Raw genomic sequence first — 16,283 nt, 5'->3', positions numbered from 1 at the left:
ATATGTGTATATATATTATATATGTGTATAGATATAATATATGTGTATATATATGTGTGTGTGTATATGTATGTGTGTGTGTATATATATATGTGTGGGTGTATGTATATATATATATATTTTGGAGATGGAGTCTTGCTCTGTTGCCCAGGCTGGAATACAGTGGCACAATCTTGGCTCACTGCAACCTCCACCTCGTGGTTCAAAATATTCTGCTGCCTCAGCCTCCAGAGTAGCTACCCGGCTAATTTTTTTGTAGTTTTAATAGATTTCACCCCGTGTTAGCCAGGGTGGCCTTGATCTCCTGACCTTGTGATCCACCCACTTCGGCCTTCCAAAGTGCTGGAATTACAGGTGTGGGCCACCACGCCCAGCCTAAAGGTTTTATATTTACTACAATTAATAAAGATATTCATTGAGCACAGCTGAAATGATGTAGTGAGAAGATGAAAGAATGGAAAAACCAAGGTTCTGGAAGGATCATCCATATTGCTAAGAATGTTGACCAGAGATAAGAGTGGAAAGGCAGAAGTGAACCAAGGGAGGCAGTAAATAATGAAGTTAAAAGGAATGGCTGCCAAACACGCTAGATTTTGGAGTAAAAAAAAAGGAAAATAAGTTGTTTAAAAGAAGCAAAAAGATCGGGGAGGATTTTTATCTCAATGCTGGGATCTAAGGTATGCAGACTGTGAGAGGAAGAAAAGCAAGGGAGCATGCAGGCTTTGTGTGTGAGGGCTTGATCAGGGCGGAGAGGACTCATGCGGGGCAGGAGGCGAAGCTTCAGAGATACGGTTAAGAATGCAAAGGTCACTGCTGTTGATAGTGATCATGGGCCATCAGAAGAAAAACTCAGGAAAGGAGGGAGCGATTGCAATTGGGTCAGGCAACGATATGCACAGTGATAGGGGACTGTGTGGAAGGGCCTTCGGGCTAGGTTTTTTGTAGTAAGTAAACAGAAATATGATTCATGAAGGGGTTAATCCTGACAACATCTTAGGGAAAGCTGGATCACCAATTTAAACTGAAAGTGCAGAGTCACAAACAGCTTATGCAACTCTTGTGGGTATAAATGTGCTACATTTAACATTAAGGAGCTCGTTTTGATGGCTTTTTAGGGCTGTTCCTTGTAGAATATAGAATAGATCCAGCAAAACGATGATCATTGTTATTACGTGCAGGACTCTTCAAGGGAACTTCATGTGAGTTCAGAAACAAGCACAATATCTGGCAGAGAGTGATACTCAGTAAATGCTCATTGAATGGATAAAAGACAAATGTGTTTCTCCACTTCAACCTCCTAGTTGAAATTTGCTGCCTCTAAACCATTTACTCCAGCTCTTCTTCTGAAGTCATCTGCCAGCACAGCCCAAGTGCCCCACTGTTGGCCTGGCTGCCACCATCACTCTGCGGTGACTCCGCAGTCCCTGAGTTCTAAGGCAGGAATAGAGAGAATGACTGTCTTCACCCTCCTGCCTGAAACAGCCCTGGTTTCCTCAAGATATCTCTTCTATCCGTGCACTGTAACATCAGTCTATGCTCTAATCAGAGAGACATTGTATTTTCAGCCATTCCTTTTTCTCCTCCCCTTCCAAATTTCTCTCTTGCATGATCTCACTCTCAGCTCCTGTTCTCTCTCGTACCATCTTTTCATTAAACATCAAGTAATGCAAATAAATATTTTGGAAGTCACTTGCCAAATACATCTGTTTCTTGGTCAGATTCGTGAAAGTTTATCAAGAACTTGTTATTTGATCAAAACATCTAAAAAGAAAAGTGTCTGTCTCATTTCTCTAATGCTTTCTCCTAACTTTCGTATCTGACAGAGGACAGAAAGAAGTTATTGTTTTACATTATGTCTCTCTTTTGGGGGGAGGGGGAACAGCTTACATTTAATTGCAACATTTTAAAGTTGTACAAGTTTTTTTGAGGGAGAAGGGAAACAGAGTCTCCCTCTGTCACCAAGGCTAGAGTGTAATGGTGTGATCTCCTCTGCTGGCTGCAACCTCTGCCTCCCTGGTTCAAATGATTCTCATGTCTCAGCCTCTCAAGTAGCTAGGATTGCAGGCATGCACCACCACACCCAGCCATTTTTTTTTTTTTAATTTTAGTAGAGGTGGGGTTTTGTCATGTTGCCCAGGCTGGTCTCGAACTCGTGGCCAAAAGCCATCCACCCACCTCAGCTTACTAAAGTGCTGTGTTTACAGGTGTGAGCCACTGCACCTGGCCTACTATTGTGCAAGTATTTTGACATCTGCCCCCCACATTTAGCATCTTAAAAATATAGGAAAACACCAACCATTTACGGTCTTAATAAGTTTACCTTTTCCGTTCCCATTTGCAGCACCCAATATTCCTTTGAAATATGAAATGAACAAGCATTCCAATTGGAAGGTGATTGGTCATACTTCCGTAAATGCAGACCAATATTCCAAAAGGCCTATTACTTACTTCAAATGTTCCCTCTCTTAGCAGTTCAAGGGACAATCGTATGACATTGTTGTTATTTTTTAATGCAAAAAGCAATGGGGAAGTAAGACACTTTAGCATTGCTGTGGAACAAGAGAGATGAAAACCAAACCTGGGTTACAAGATGAATGAAACATTGGAGGGACTAGGAGCAACTGGGATACTCCTTTACCTCCCACATCCAGTGTGTGTGCCTCACAGAAAAATGACAAAAATAAAAAACCCACAAAATACAGCAGCTAGAATTACAAGATCCACTCATCCAAGGGTGGTAGAAGGCAGCAAGGAAAGGCAGAAGGGTAAATGTCACAGGGAGAAAAGCAAAATACTCAAATCAGTCCAGCCTCAGGCATCTGCAAATGCTAGAAAATAGCTGCAGAGAAACCTGTGGTCCTTTCAGCCTCAGTGGTGGTGGTAGAAATCCACACACTGGTGTCAGAAAGATTCTGCCTTACAGGCACCAGAGACAAAAACTCCAATTCCCCAGAGAAAAGGGAATAGGCAGAGGGCCCTTGGCAGAGTGGGTCCTGCCTTCCCTGGCAGGGGGATCTGAACAGGGAAAAGAGCTGCCACAGCCTCCTTCCAATCCCACCTGCCTCCTTTGGATGGGAGGCAACTCAGCGGCCCACAGCTGCCTTCAGTTTGGCAGGAGACAGACGTGGTGACGGGAACTTCTCTGCAGAATTTGAGCTGCTCAGCACAGACTGCAGGTAGACCGCCTTGTGGAAGAGCCTGCTGCTTAACAAGACCAAGGAGAACAGGCACAACTGTAAGAGTCTGGTAACATATGAGCGCTGCATTGCTGGTGAGAAAAGCCAAGGGCAAACCAAATCCAAGGTAGTAAGGCCAGTTCCTTTCTAAGTTAGACAGTCACTGATGCATTTAAATTCCTTTATTGAAGCAAGGATATTCGAAGCAGTGCAGTGAGGGAGACGTGACGTATGCAGGAGACTAACCACCTGACCAACAAGACAGAGGGGAAAGAGATTCACAGACATTCCTTGAATGAGGAAAAGAGCCTGCTGCAAAAGGGTGAAGACCACACAGCAATTCTCACTAGGGAATGGGTGAGGCTTCCTCTCTGATACCTCAGGTGCCAGGCCCACTGTATCCTGGAATCAAATGGCATTCACAGATTTGCAAAGCACCAACCACTGGAGCACCCAAAGAAGACTGGAAATTGACATGAGGAAGAATTCCAGCCATGAGCAAACATCTCCATGTAATGATCAATAAATCAGTCATCAATAAACCTGTCTGTTACTGACTGAAGCACAGGAACAAACACCCTGTGCTTGAGGAGTGTTTAGAGGAGATTGAAGCCATTCCAAGGGCAATGCTGGAAAATTCTTCTAACAATACGTGACTCACGCTCCTGCTTCCACTGTATACTGTGGGCTCTTTTCTGTGCTAGAATACTACTAGCCCTTCTGGGCGCAGTGGTCCCTGTCCTGGGAGCACCCTGGCAGAGCTGGTGGCCAGGCGTGGAGGAGCCTATCGGTGCCATGGTGGGCGAAGAGACCCGCCGGAGACCTGGCGCTGGAGCTGCGAGTCTTTCATGATGAGAGATTTAGGGGCACTTCTCTCTCTTCTCTGTATAGTATGGTTGGTGAAGAGATGGTTGACAGTGTCAGAAGCTTTCTCCAGGACCTTGCCAGGGGAACCAAAGACTCCATCGGGGGTATTTGTACCATCTCAAAACTAGATGCCCGAATCCAGCAGTAGCGAAAGGAGCAATGCTGAGGAAAGATAAGTAGTGTCCTAGCACAGAGAAGAGACCAGGGTATGCATTATTTATTAAGGCAATTGCATAGCAAAATTTTATTAGGATTTGGAATGTATCCACCTATTTTTGCAACATTACCAAATTTTGCTATTCCGATAGTGATGCCTACCTAGAGAAGTTGTTGGAGTGAAATTAATAGTACATAAGCCCAATTGAAACATATGTCTTAATAGTTATCAGATCTAGATAAACCTAATTCGGTCAGTAATAAACTCTTACGTAATTCATAGAGGGGATGTATTTATACAATAAATTATGCAAATGAACATTTTTAAATGAAATACAATAGAATCTGATGAAAACTAATCCTCAGATATCAACAAAACATATTTTTATTATTTGCAAAACTAGTTTTTTGAAAATAAAATGCCTGATATAATTTATGCTATGATATGAAAAGAAAATTTGGTTCCTCATTTTCTCCTAGAACTATAATCATTATTAAATTAATATAAAATATTTAACAATAAATGAAGAATATGGAAGATTAGAAGCATCATTTTAATCTAATAATTCAATGAGGCTGTAATAATATAAAATCTTAGGTATCTGGAGAAGTCACTTAACTTTCTATGTCTTTTTTTTTGTGTTTAAGTTAATACTATTGGCATATTCACAAGGTTGTTGAAAGATATGAGTAATATAAAAATTGTACAGTAGATTAGAAGTATAAAGTGTTATGTGAATGCTTGAAGATGGCTATGCTTCTGTGAAGAAAGCTCAAATTTCTATTTATTGTATCAATACCAAATGAAACACTCTCATATTACTTCAGTGTTATGACACAGAAATCAAATGCAAATTCTTTACATAGTGAAGAAATAGTTGACTCAAAATGAATGGTGACATGAAATTTACATATTTCAGCTCTTACCTGACCTTTTCATATTATCTGAAATCTCTCCCTACAATAAATGGCTACTTAGTCATCTAGAAAATCAAATTTGGTTGGGCCAAATACTTTGTAATAAAACTGTCTCATAAACTAAACTGTCCTCTGAAGAAACTATTCATGAAAATAAATATAAGTATGAGTTGAAATATTGTCCCTGGGGGAATAATTTAAACTTATCCAGATAATCATTGTATTGATCTTTGCAAAAACCTTTAGTCTCTTGTCCCAGGGTGTGATCCTAGCTGTCTCCTTTAACATTGAGCCTCAGCTTCCACAACATCAAAAGCAATGAGTATGGTAAGACCTGCCCTAAACCTCACAAGGTAATTGGAATGTGATTAAATATGTGAGCATTTATTTAACATATTTCATGCATGTTTACATATAAAGAATAAAGATGCTGAAAAACTATGGCTCTCACTACTTTATTATTTTGACTTTGAATCTCTCATGAAAAGCAAAATACCAAGTCATTGCATTTACCTTGCTTGCTCCCTCTCTCCAGGAACAAAAATTCAAAATAGCAAAATTTAATTAACAAATGTATTTTAATTATTCTTTGTTTACCTTTTAAACAAAAAAAACAAAGAGTTAATTTGTATACATAGATTTATATAATGAAACATTAAAGCCTAGTGAGAGCTTATCAACTTTGATAATATGTTGCAAACTGTGCAAACATTATACTTAGTTTTTAACTAGTTTGTCTCTCCTGACCTGAAGTTTAGTCACATACCTGAAGTTTAGTCACATAGACATGCCAAGTCCTGTTCTATTTTCCCACTCTTAACCATACCCATAAGTGCTAGATGTGGGTTTTTATTAACTGACCAAAGTAAATTTAAAATTTTAGTATATATATCTCAGTAGACAACTTAATGAATGTATAGTTCCTGAGTGAGCATTATTTAGAAAATTTAATTGAATTTATTCAAACAATATAAAGTGATATAAAACAAAGAAAAGAATAATCCTACGATGGTGTATTTAGAAGCAACCACTGTTAAGCTGTTGTATGTATGCCTGTGTGTGTGTGTGTGTGTGTATGTGTGTGTATGTATATATGTATATACATATGTACCTGTATATATATAGGTACATATTTATATGTGTATATGTATATATATGTATTTACATATATATGAATAGACAAAGAAAAAGCCTATTTGAAAGCTTTTCATGAGGAAGAGCTAAATATACATGTAATGTGTATATGTGTATAATGTACTTATGTATACTTACATGTGTATGCATGCATGTATATACATATACACATGTGTACACACATGTTTACATATACGTGTGTATACATATACATGTGTACCTACGCATGTGTATACATATATACATACATGTGTGCATATACATGTGCATGTGTATATACATATATGTGTACATGTACATGTGTTATATGTATATACATATTACATATATATTACACTTCTTGTCATGCAACACTTTCAAATATGTATATGTATACATTTGTGTGTGTGCATATATGTGGGTAGTATATAATAAACAAAATAATGTATTTTTTGCTTTTTACAAAAATTATATTACCTTATAGACAATCTCTGTTGCTCTGTAACTTACTTCTTTCATTTAACTGCTCATAACTGTTTCTTTCTATCCTCTACTTATTTGTCTTCATGATCATTTTTTATGATTACTCTTCCCATCCAAATTTCTACAGTGGAGTGTAGTAAGAAACAGTACACAGCAAACTAATGAATGTCCATTCTCAAAGCCCAGGACAAGAAATGGAAAGTTTGTCATCAGCTAGCAAAACCCAAACCAGCAAGCTCAAGATCGGAAGAACACTGTGGTCCACTGAAGACAGAATGGTAAGAATAAGAGCAGTTCAGTGATAGATGATCTAAAGAGTTTTCTTTCTCTCTGCCTCTGTCTCTGTCTCTGTCTCTGTCTCTGTCTCTCTCTCTCTCTCTCTCTCTCTCTCTCTCTCTCTGTGTGTGTGTGTGTGTGTGTATGTGTGTTATTAAACATAGAAAAGTGGATAAAAACCTAATTATCAAAAATCTGAGGCCATATGCAAAGCAGAGTGGGGAAGAAAGACATTCAGATTCAGAAATAACTCTAACAAAATTTGACATTCTCCTATTTCCTCCCATGTATCAAGCTCTTCCTCACACAAAGCTTTCAAATATGCTTTTTCTTCTGTCAAATATATTTCTCCTGCCATTTTTTGGTTGACTTTCTCATTCATCCATTAAATACTTTCCTCAGGAGCCTTCCAGGATTCTGTAAGCTAACATCCTTATTACCAGGCAGCTTTTGACACATAACAAAATATCCCAAATTTAGTAGCTTAAATACAAACTATTTATTTCACTTACAATTATGTGTAACAGTATTTTGCCTTGGGTTCAACTGTGTGGTTCTTCTGCTGGTCTCAGTTGGGCTCATTCCCATCTCTATGATCAGACACAGGTTCTAAGATGAGCTGGCAGTTTGGCCTGGATCTGGCTGGTCCTGAATGGCCTGATTCACATATTTGGGGGTTGGAGGTCTGAAAAATGGGACACTATAATTATCCTCCCTGATCTTGTGGTGGTTTCAAATTCAACATACGGCAAAAGAGAAATCTTCAATACACAAATGGTTCTGAAGTTTTTGCTTGCATCATATTTGCTAAAATCTTACTGACCAAAGTAAGGCACATGATTCACCTAACTGAAAATTAGACTTTATGTGATATGATCTGCAATGTCCTAGTATAAAAGCATGAATACAGAAAGAGGAAGTATTTGCGACTATTTCTACAATCTACTCAACACTGTCTCATAATATCCTAAAAATGTTTTTCATAGTACTAATATTTATACTTTATTTGCCTAATTATTTTTAACTTATCTGTTTCCACTGCTAGACTTTAAGACGATGAATATTATATAAACAGAAACCATTTCTATTTTTCCCAACACTAATTTTTTAAGTGCCAAGCCAAGGGTCTGCCTGACAGCAGGGTCTTTCTAATCAGTTATTGAACAGAGGCATAGACGAATCAGACTTGGGGCATAAAATTAGGGTTAGAATTCTAGCCCTGGTATCCCAGTCATGAGCCTCAAAGTGCTGCATCATTGATGCATAACTATTTCTTTCTTATGATTTTTGGTTTACATAAGAGAAAAATTCATTTGTTCATATTTAATCCATTTGTATTTTATTTACAGTGGAATATGAAACCTAACTGATCAGTAAATGAATGTGTAACAAATAGATTTGTAGAACTATAATGACAAGCATCATTTTTGTTACGTGACTATTTGGGCTATATCATAATTGTGGGCTACTGGAACAATGATTGGAAGTAATCATACAGATATGGCAGCAATAAAATTAGGGTTTTCCTATTAAAATAGTTGTTTATCCTTGACTTTAAAACACTTTATGAATTCCTTTTTATTTTATCATCATCAGATCTAGGAACAAAGCTTTAGCTGCATTAACACTGTAGGTTCCATTTATTAGCCCACTGAGATTTTTTTTAGATGAAACTTCAAATTTTGAGTATCTTGTTGGTTTCAATAGGCAGATTATTTTAACTACAACTTGTTTCAACGAATTATTTTAACAATGATATTTTTAATAAGAAACTGATATGTGGATGTTTCTAAGATATTGGTTCCATTTCTTTTCTAAAAAATTTTATTTCAAAATAACAGTAGATTCTCCTATAACCTACCCATAGGGCATCTATTCAAATAGGTGGCAGGTTTGTATGCATGAATAGTCCTGTGGTCTCAGTTATTTCTCAGGACAATTGTAATACATATAACCAACAGTGCTTTCACCAATATGAAAATAGAATTCAGTTAAAATCTCATTTGTCAGCAGTCTTTTCTGTGATCCTATCTCAAATATGTTTTTATAATTTAAAAATGAACCACTATAAGATGCGTTGCTTCCAGTATTTTTGCCAGAGGCCTACCTAATAACTGTAAAATACAGTTCACTTTTGATAGTCTTAGTAAAAGTATATATTTATAAAAACCTCTAGAGTATTTGAGACTGAGTTCTCCTTTTCATTTTATTTTGAGAAACAATTATTGTCCATAACCAAACTACTTTACCTGCAGTTATATTTTATTTGATTTTATTCATACCTCTATCTGGTTATAAAAATGACTAATATTAAAATGTTTTTGTAGGTTCTGATGAACATACATGCAAACACAAAACACTAGCAAACTAAATGCAACAGTACATTAAAAAGGTAATATGCCATGATCAAATAGACTTTATGCCAGGTATGCAAGGATAGTTCAATATATGCAAATCAACAAATGTGATACATTACATAAACAGAATCAAAGACAAATATCCCATGATTATCACTATAGATAGATACAGAAAAAGGATTTCATGAAATTCAGCATCAATTTATAATAAAAAACTTCAACAAATCAGTCATAGAAGGAACATACATCAAAATAATGAAGTTCATATATGGCAAATCCACAGCCAACATTATACTAAACAAGGAAAAGCTGACAGCATGCATTCTAAAAACTGGAACAAGACAAGGAGGCCTTCTTTCACCACTGCATGCAACCTAGAACTGGAAATTCTAGCCAAAGCAATCAGGGCGGGGTGGGAGGTTGGCGAGAAATAAAAGTCATCTAAATTGGAAAAGAAGAAATAAAATTATTTTTTTGGCTGATAATATGAGCTAACATGTAGAAAACTCTAGACTCCACCCAAAAATACCTCTCAGATTTCATAAATGAATTCAGTAAAGTTTCAGAATACAAAACCAATGTGGAAAAATCAGTAGCATTTCTATAAACAAACAATAGTCTTGCCGAAAAAGAAATCAAGAAGACAATACTATTTACAATGGCTACAAAATAAAAATAAAATACTTATGAATACACTTAATTCGGGAGGTAAAAGATCTCTGCAAAGGAAACTATAAAACAAAGATGAAAGAAATTGTGGATGGCACAAACAAATGAAAAACAATTATGCTCATGGATTGGAAGATGCAATGTCATTAAAATGACCATGCTCCCCAAGAAATCTACAGATTCAATGCAATATCCATCAAAATAAGAATGCAGTTTTTACAGAATTAGAAAAAAAATCCTAAAATGAATATGGAACCACAGAAGTGTCTGCATAGACAAAACTAAAAAACGCAAAGCTGGAAGCATCACGTTATCGAACTTCAATTTAAACTACATGGCTATAGGAACCAAAGCAGAAAAATAGACATATAGGACAATGGAACAAAACAAAGAGGCCATAGCTAAAGCCACATAACTGTAGCCAGCTGTTACTCGACAAAGTCAAAAAGAACATACATGAGGGAAAGCACACTCTTTTCAATATACAGTGCCAAGAAAATTGCCATATACATAAGAGTAAAACTGGACCCCTATCTCTCAGGATATACAAAAGTCAGCTCAAGATAAGGACTTACATGTAAATTTTTTAATAATAAATTTGACTATAAAAACACTAGAAGGAAACCCAGAGAAAACTCTTCTGGACATCAGTCTAGGCAAAGAATTCATGACTAATGCTTCAAAAGTACAAGCAACAAAATCAAAAATAAGCAAATGGGTTTTAATCAAAGTAAAAAGCTTCTGTGCAGCCAAAGAAATTGTCAACAGAGTGAACAAAAAACCCACAGAATGAAAGAAAATATTGTAAACTATGCATCTGAATAAGGACTGATATCCAGAATTTACAAGGAACTTGAATAACTCAATAACAGCAACAAAAATAACTCCATTAAAAAGCAGGCGAAGACATTAATAGACATTCAATAAAAGACATACAGCTGATCAAAAGGCATGTGAAAACAATGGTTAATCTTACTAATGGTCAGAGAAAAGCAAATCAAAACCACAATGAGATATCTTCTTACTCCAATCAGAACGGTTATTATTAAAAAGACAAAAAGTAGATTTTGGCAAGGATGTTGAGAAAAGAAAACACTTTTACACTGTTGGTAGGAATGTAAATAGTACAACTGCTATGGAAAACAACTGCTGTGGAGATTTCTAAAGGACTAAAAATAGAACTACCATTTTATCCATCAATTCTACTACTGGGTATCTACCCAAAGGAAAAGAAATCATTATATCAAAAAGACACACACACTCATATGCTTATTGCTGCAGTATTCACAATAGCAAAGATACACACACACACACGAAAATGTTATTGAGCCATAAACAAGAATGAAATTATGTCTTTTGCAGCTACATGGATAGAACTGGAGGACATTATCCTAAGTGAAATAACTCAGACACAGAGACTCAAATACCACATGTTTTCATTCATAGTGAGAGCTAAATAATGTGCATATGTGGACACAGAGTGAGGAATGAGAGACAATGGAGACTCAGAAAGACGGTGGATGAGGGTGATGGATGAGAAATTATTAAATGTACATTATTCGGGTGGTGGAAACCCTAAAAGCCCTCACTTCACCAATACACAATATATTCATGTAACAACATACTTGTACCCCATAAATTTACACAAATAAAGTAAAACAGAATAAGAAACATCAAAGTACAAATTGCTTATTTTATCCATTTAATTAATGCTCTCCTCTCTAGATGACATTGTCTTTTAAGTTGTATAAGTATCAAAACAAATTGAAGCAATTTTGTTTGTGCAGGATATTTGATTTTTAATATAATTTACATTGGATGGGAATTATATACAATGTATGCAATGAACATAAACTTTGAAATATATATTAAAAAATATATATTAAAATATATATATATATAAGTTAACCAGAAAACATGCTGATATAGCTTAGTACGAATGGCTCTAAATACCAGGACCTTAAAACAGAATGGAGTCTCTACCCAGTGCCTAATTTCTTTGCTCTGGATTTCAAGTATTTTTGTTTTTACTTTTTTGTGATTCTTCTTTGAATAAGAGGGATAGACAAAAAATGAATGGAGACAGGGCTTAATCTCAGTTTGGAGTAAGGAGAACATGCAAGAAGGAGACTCCACAAGAAAAAAAGAGAGAGGGAATGGGCTCAGAATTTCTGGAAAAGACGTGAACTATTCTAGTCAACATAAAGGAATTAGGATACCTGAATACTTTTTCCAAGGACAAGAAAATTAGGAATGAGTTGACTGCTGCATACAGGAGGTGAAGAGACAGGAGATGGGGAAAGGATAACTTTATTCATCAAAGGGAGGGGAAAAGAAAGCCTAGCAATGGGGTCCCTATAAATGGAGCAAAGTAATTATGGCCAAGGGCAAGAGGAAATGAGAATAGATTGACCTTAGAGAGAGAATGGGAATGAGATCTTGCAGGGCCTCTATTCTAACAAGAATCAGACTTCTCTGTGAGCTAGGAAGTCATTGGAAAGTACTTCCCAGTGATGTGATTTATCTACATTTCTAAAAGAAAAACTAACTGTTGATGTGAGAATAAGTTGTTTAAACGATAAAATTATAAGACCATGACTCAAAAAACAGAACTGCATTACATTTATATCAATTAAACTTCTGTCTCATTTTTTAAATGTTTATGACCATTTTCTTTTTTTTTTTTTTTTTTTTTCTTTGAGATCGAGTTTTTGCTCTTATCGCCCAGGCTGGAGTGCAATGGCACGATCTTGGCTCACTTCAATCTCAGCCTCCTGGGTTCAAGGGATTCTCCTGCTTTGGCCTCCCTAGTAGCTGGGATTACAGGTGCCCACCACCACACCCAGCGAATTTTTGTATTTTTAGTTGTGATGGAGTTTCCCCATATTAGGTAGGCTGGTCTCAAACTACTGACCTTAGGTGATCCGCCTGCCTTGGCCTCCCAAAGTGCTGGGATTACAAGCAGGAGCCACTGTGCCTGGTTGTTTATGGCCAATTTTAATTAAATATACCTTTAAAAAGTTCTATTTATTTTTATTTAAAAAGCAATTTAGAAGCAGGTAACTTTTACTTAGAATGGCATTTAGCAAATTTAGTAATCTAATATGAAAGAGAAGTATAAAATGTAAACAGAAATTTAGAAATGGCCTCTTTTATTACACATTTATTGTTTGAAATAAAGAAACAATCCACTGAAACTTTACGATGGATCGATAGTATTAAGGCATTTTCAACTGATTGGTGAATAAATAAAGCTGCTTGGAAGAGCAAGTGTAGAAATAAAAGTAGAAGAATTAAGTCTTCTATAGAAACCCAATATATTACTTTTCATAGTCAGGAGATATTTTTATGAGAAATTACCTCTTTGAAAAGAGAAAGCAGCAAATAGAAAACAAAGTGAGATCATTTATGTTACATTCAGAGAAATAGAAACAAGTTCAAATAATTATCGAGAAATAATTTAAAAATGAATATCATTTGGAACTGCCATGGAAATCCTGATCAGGTCATATCTTTTTCACTTCCAAATCAGAAGATGGAAGATGGGCTCACATATAATACATTATGTGGTAGATGAAAACAATGTCTCCAGCTGCTATATAACTGCAGCAGAAAACTTCTATACACCTTCATTATTCGCTAGTAAAAGAATCCAGAAAAAAATAAGTTTATACTTTGCCATTAACCTGCCCATTATGGAAATAGTGGATTTTTTTTTTTTTTAATCAAGCACTTTGGAATAAAAACTCCCAAAACATTGAGGTGCAAATCTGAACTATTTTAACAACTGTGTAGCATTGGGCAAATTATCTAAGTCCTCTAAACCTCAGAGTTTCCATCTGAATACTGAAGTAATAACGATGACTTCTACCTCATAGGATTAGTATAATTACTAAATAAGATGTTTTTAAAGTGCTAATAAAATGCATAAATAGTAAATGTTAGTTTTTCAAGTCTTTTAAAATTATAATCTTTCAAAGAACAACAGAACAAAATGGTAACCCAAAAATTATTTCACATTTTTGTCTTCTAATGTCTTCTTTAGGTTTCTGTAAAAATCTATGCATTTTGTTTAGGTATTATGACTTAAAAATATTTTTTGTTAGAATTCTATGTCCCTGCCACAAAAGGAGGTATTATTCAACATTGTCATAAAAACAAAAAGTTGTATTACTTATTTAAAGAGTAAAACAATAGCAAGAATTGTCTATCATTTTACATTTTCCTGTTAAAAATGCTGTACTTCCTATATGTTTGCTTAGCTTAGGAATATTATTGAGAATCAATAACAAACTTATGAAAAAGCCGCAGGTCTTCACAAGTATCATTTTCATTATATTAAAGAATGAAGCATGTTCCACTTTTTTACCCTTTCCCTAGCTAAGGAATCATCTTGGGCATTGTTTTTATTTTATTTTATTTTTTTTTTTTTTAAAGATGGGGTTTCACCATGTTGGTCAGGCTGGTCTTGAACTCCCGACCTCAGGTGATACGCCCACCTTGGCCTCCAAAGTGCTTGGATTACAGGCGTAAGCCACCGCGCCCAGCTGGGCATTGTGATAGATGTTAAAGTTTATGGTCTCAGTTATGGGCGTCTTCCCTCTCTTCTAATCTATTTCTACTCCAACTGTGGCCCATGGTCATCTGTGGCAGTCTGTAAACTAGTTGCTACCAGTTCACAAGAAGATAAATACAGAAAATGAGAGGAAATGGTTATAAACATGATGGCAATTTGACATTGTCACAACATACAAGTACACTGTCAGTTGACTTCTCTTCTTCAACAGGAGGTAGAGCAGTTCACACTCTCATTATATAAGTAGGATCATCTAACAATAAGTGTGTGATATTACATTTTTTAAAAAAACTAAAGCTTTAGGAAAAGTTACAGGAATAATATTTTTTAAAACTCTAAAACATACAAATAGCGAGAATAATATAAAATACTCTTTCAGCCTCCTGGCCCCCCAAACCCTCTTCATGTACCTTCAATTATAGCAAAAGGATACAATTCAGTCTCACAGTTGCACCCAATTGTCTTGTCTCTCAGGTCTTACATCTAAAAACCTTCAGGTTTTCATTGAGTTTCACACCCTCGAAACTTTTCTTAAGGTTACAGAGCAGTAATGTCTCATGCCTAAACACAGGTTTATACATTTTTGATATAATTATTACAAAAACAATGCTTCTTACTACACCTTAACAGGTGGCACTGGATATGGATTTGTTCCATTACTGGTAATGACAAATTTGATTATGTTGATGTCCGGAAAATCTCTTCATAATAATGTTATATATTTTCCTTTGTCATTAAAAAATAATTTGTATAGAGATGTTCTGAGATTCTGCACATATTGTTGATTACTGTATTTTAGCATCCTTTGGTGCTTTTTGCTGGAATTAATTATTATTATAAAGATTGTTCAAAGGTCTTTCTAATTTCACCATTCCTCCTACATGTATTTTACTTAAAAAAAAAGGCTTACAATATATTTTTTATTCATACATTTGCTTATATATATCAGCATGAACTTATATTTCTAAAATGCTATTCAGTGATCTGCTCTTACGATTATTCATTTTGGTGTTAAAATTGCCCCAGATTTAGCCAGTGAGTAGTCCCCCAGGGCAGGCTGCCGCCTATGCTTTTGTGATGTGCATTATTCACTGAGCACTCCTTTAATTTTAATCATAACAAAATTGTTTAGACTCATCCTATACTTTCCCTACATCAGCCCTGGAATTAGCCATTTTTCCAAGGAAAACTTGTTCCTTTGAGGAGAATGTATCCAGGAACTATTATCTCGGCACTAGTGTGATCTGATGCTAGCATCCTCATTTATATCTATATTTCTATTTCTATCTATATGTATTTCTGTTTCTATCTATATGTGTATTGTAAAACGTGAGTTCACACTGACACTTCCCATTCTACTCCAGTACAACAAAGTTCATTCTAGCTTCCTCCTTTGCCATATCTGTACCTCCTTAATATATTTAATTATTGGTTTAATCTCCTGTATTTAGCCAATCTCCTGACCATGTAAAGCTGCCCTTGACATACTGCTACAAAGCCATTATCGGAAGGCCACCACTGCTGCTGTTACTGTACTGCCTTGCTTCCCTCTCTAAAGCCATCCTCATATGGACTGATGATACCAGCTGTCCTTGGGATGCACCGACAGACATGCTGTAAGTTATTACTGCTTGTCTAAGGCCTGCTCACTTAAGATAGATTGAATTGGGAAGGGAGGGAAGAAGGAAAGAA

General features: G+C 35.8%; 1 pseudogene; it reads right to left on the bottom strand.

The window, feature by feature from the left end:
- Positions 1-3,083: 3,083 nt before the first annotated feature.
- On the bottom strand, positions 3,084-7,070 carry LOC116536500 (annotated as a pseudogene).
- Between the last annotated feature and the right edge of the window lie 9,213 nt (positions 7,071-16,283).

The sequence above is a fragment of the Sapajus apella genome, unplaced genomic scaffold (genome assembly GCF_009761245.1).
Source record: "Sapajus apella isolate SASKATOON/1434 unplaced genomic scaffold, GSC_monkey_1.0 scaffold101, whole genome shotgun sequence".
Lineage (NCBI taxonomy): Eukaryota > Metazoa > Chordata > Mammalia > Primates > Cebidae > Sapajus > Sapajus apella.
Note: the sequence above shows the minus strand (reverse complement) of the source record. Positions and strands in the feature narration are given on the sequence as shown.